The sequence below is a fragment of the Hypanus sabinus genome, chromosome 11 (assembly GCF_030144855.1).
Source record: "Hypanus sabinus isolate sHypSab1 chromosome 11, sHypSab1.hap1, whole genome shotgun sequence".
Taxonomy (NCBI): Eukaryota; Metazoa; Chordata; class Chondrichthyes; order Myliobatiformes; family Dasyatidae; genus Hypanus; species Hypanus sabinus.
In genome coordinates this window covers 21813204-21816869 of record NC_082716.1, presented here as the reverse complement: position 1 = coordinate 21816869, position 3666 = coordinate 21813204, and the positions used below count along the sequence as shown (strand labels likewise).

Below are 3666 nucleotides of genomic sequence, written 5' to 3'. Positions count from 1 at the left end.
TTTAAAGATCATACTTATGGGATAAAATGTTTTATGAATAGGAATATGTAATCATGATTATTTATTTGTCATAGACCATTACACTTATGCATCCTCAAAGCATTCTGGTAGTTAAGCATTTTTTTCCAAAACTTCATGCTGAATCAACTCAAGGTGATCTGTTATTGCTTCGTTTAAAATGGACTCCAGCACTTTCAGGGCATTTTGCTAACAGACTGGCAGACCCCCATCTCTCATTTAAAGTCCTGGGGTGTAAATCATTGAAGGTCTTTGGAATTTATCAGCTTTTTAATTCGCCGATTTCTCCAGTACTTTGACCAACACCTCGTTCGTTCGATATCTATGCAGGGGCATAAATTGTCCACGTTTCGGGCTAAGACCCTTCATCAGGTCTGGATTGGAAGGGGATAGCTGAAGCCAGGTGAATGGGCACCATCTTTTGTGTAAGTCCATCTGTCTCACTAGGCCCTCGATTCTCTAATATTTATGCGTTTATGTTGGCTTTATGTATGAAGGCAGATACATTTAACTCCAGCTATTATTCCTCATTATAAATCACCCTATCTGTAAAGGACGCTCAGATAGTTTTTTCTACCTACAAAATATTTTAGAAACAGCAATACAACGCGGATACAGGCCCTTCGACCTGGGGGTTCATGCCAACTAGGGTACCCGTCCGGCTTGTCCCAATTTCCGACATTCGACCCCGATCCCTCCACAAAGCTATCCAGTGCTCATTAAGTGATACTGCTGTACCTGTCCTGCCCATCTTGTGTAACTCGCCGGTCTTTACTCACAATCTTTGCTTTTCGGAAGAAAAGGAAGGTAAAGATTTACGTTTCCGTGCTCAGTGTTGGTCACTGGTGGGTGAATTACAAAACCAACTTCCCTTTAGAAACTTCTTTCGAAATTATCAAGTCTGCAAACCTGGTGAATTGAGAGGTGGAATCAGAGAAATTAAAATAGGGAGTGCCAGGTCGAGTTTACTCATGTGCCCAAGATAAATACACTGAAAACATCGCTTGCAGCAACATAATCGAACGTAGCTACAGACTACATTGTTGGCAGATAATAAATTGTACATAGTTTTCCCTCTACGTAAGTCCGGCGGCATCTGTACAGGAAGGCGTGGGGTTAATGCTTCAGATCAAATACGCTCTCTGACGGGGCTGAGAGTTCCCAGCGTTTCCTACTTCGATTTCGTTTTACGGTAGCTGCAAGTTTGTGAAATTAGAGGAGCCTGTTCCTACATGCGTCACTCTGCGTGAATAATTGTAAAACACTGCACGTGGCAAGAAGAAATAAGTGATTAGTATTGGAATTCCTACTCCGGAATCTGGTACCCCTCTCCCACTCCGGTCCCGTCCCCCATCTCCGACCCACTTCCCTGTTCAAAGGCCCCGACTACCCGCCCTCCATTTCCCGATCCGGTCTCGCATTCTCGTCTGGTCCGTTCCTCCGTCCCGTTGTCGTACCCCGGTTCCGCTGAATCCCTTCCTTCAGCTCTTCTGGCACCCCGGCTCCCCGAACCTCCCCCTCGCTGAACTTGGGGCTTATTACTTTGTTGAAGCCCTTATATGGGGGTCACATTTGCCTTGCTCTTCCCGGAGACAGTTTCTGCTCCGTTCCGAGAAATTCAAAGAGAAATAAAGAGTTCAAACGGGAAGCAAAAGCGAACGACTCCGCCGGGACTCGAACCCGGAACCTTTGAATGTCTTCAAGCCGCTAGAAGTCCAATGCGCTATCCATTGCGCCACGGAGCCACCTGTTGGATTCACCACTACGCTCCACATGGCTCCACATGTCGCAGTGTAGTGTTTAGTGGATTGTTGTTGGTAGCTTTGTTTTAATACAAATACAAAAGTTTCCCCTCATTTCTTTCTGCAGCATCTTGGGACTTATTTTTAGAATTATAGGAAATTGCGTTCAACGTTTCAAGAAGACAGCGTTTCGTTTAAAGTGCCCTAAACATCCTTGCTAACCAAAAAAGAGAGCAGCCGTTAGCTACGCGGGATAGTAGCACTTTTAGTCTTTTATTAACATGCGGAGCTGCATTTCAACAGAGCTACTTTGATCCATCCCCAAGTTGCCGAGCAGACAAACAAACAAGCGGCAGCAGGCCAGGAGCTGTGCTGTAGTCTGGTCTCTTGGCTCAGAGAATTACAGTATTGGTAACTTGTAAATAATATTGAGGAGAAAAATAATTTAGTCTTCAGCAAAAATATGTTGCTATCTGAATATGTGATATAATCTGCTGGTGTTTTTTTAAACTGTAGATAAATGAAAATATGAAATAAAAACAAAATGCAAAAATATTCAGCAGGCCAGACATCTTGGTTGGGCACCAGTTGTGTCCATGGGAACGAAGGGCCTTGTTTGCCATTGATTTGGAAGGATTTTTTTTACACTATTTTAGTCCTGATGAAGAAAAGATTTAAGATAAAGGTTAATTTTATTTGTCACATGTACATTGAAACATCAGTGAAATGTGTCATTTAAATTAAATTAAATCAGCTAGGATTGTGCAGGGCAGCCCACGAGGTAAGAGCCAAATAAGCCGTTCCTTTTTGAAGCAGTTTTTTCCCCTCTCCATAGATGCTGTCTGGCCTTCTGAGTGCTGCCAGCGCTTTCTGATAGAAATTGACTCTTGTTCGGGTCTTTACTCCTCATTTACTCAGAGCTCTCTAATTTAAAGCCGAAATTTCCGAAACAATTCACGCCAGAGTCCTGATAAAGGGTCTCTGCATGAAATGTCGACTGTTTACTCCCTCCAGAGAAGCAGCTTGACTTGCAGAGGTCTTCCAGCATTTTGTGCCGTTTGTTAAGATTTCCAGCATGTGCAGATTCTCTTTACTCTCTTTTTGCCCTACTTAATTTAATTGTATATATTAAATTGTCCTGAATATTGTCCTGTTTATTATTTATTGTAATGCCTGCACTGTTTTGTGCACTTTATGTGGTCCTGGGTAGGTCTGTAGTCTAGTGTCATTTTTTTTTCTCTGTGTTGTTTTTTACGTAGTTCAGTCTAGTTTTTGTACTGTGTCATGTAACACCATGGTCCTGAAAAGCATTGTTTCATTTTTACAATGTATTGTACCAGCAGTTATGGTCAAAATGACAATAAAAATGACTTGACTTGACTTGAGATATATATAGATCTTATTGTAATTTATAGCTTTTTATTATTAAAAATTAGAAATTTCACAACATATGTCAGTAATTAGAAAAACACAATTCTGATTTAGAGAGCGGTAGTTTTCAGTGATGAAGATGTGATGTAAATCATACTGGCACAAGGCACTTCAAAGGAACAGCTTCAAACAAAATTTGAAGCCTAGCCACATGAGGCCAATTATAAGGCAGGAAAATTTAATGTGAAATAAAAATTCTTGAGATTAGGGACCTGCCATCTAAATGTAAAGCAGTGGTGTTGAAGGGATTAATGTCAGAGATGTCACTGAGAACAAGTTGTAACTGTGCACCTTTTAAGGCTGGAGGAGACGGCAGGCAGGGCCAAAGTTCTGCAGCAGAAACAAGGGTGAGTATTTTGAAGTTCCCAGAGCAATTCAACAATGTGCTCAAAGCTTCCTTGCAGGAATGCAGTCTCCTTGCTGGGAATCTCTGACTATGATCACTCAAAGTGAAGAAGGAGCTTCAAGAACCTTG

At 41.8% G+C, this 3666-nt stretch overlaps 1 non-coding gene across 1 annotated transcript; it reads right to left on the bottom strand.

Annotated features, from left to right (window-relative positions):
• Positions 1–1677: 1677 nt before the first annotated feature.
• trnar-ucu (transfer RNA arginine (anticodon UCU)) lies at positions 1678–1763 on the bottom strand. Its single transcript is given in 2 exon segments — positions 1678–1713; positions 1727–1763. It is a non-coding gene; the product is annotated as a tRNA-Arg (tRNA).
• Positions 1764–3666: the final 1903 nt, after the last annotated feature.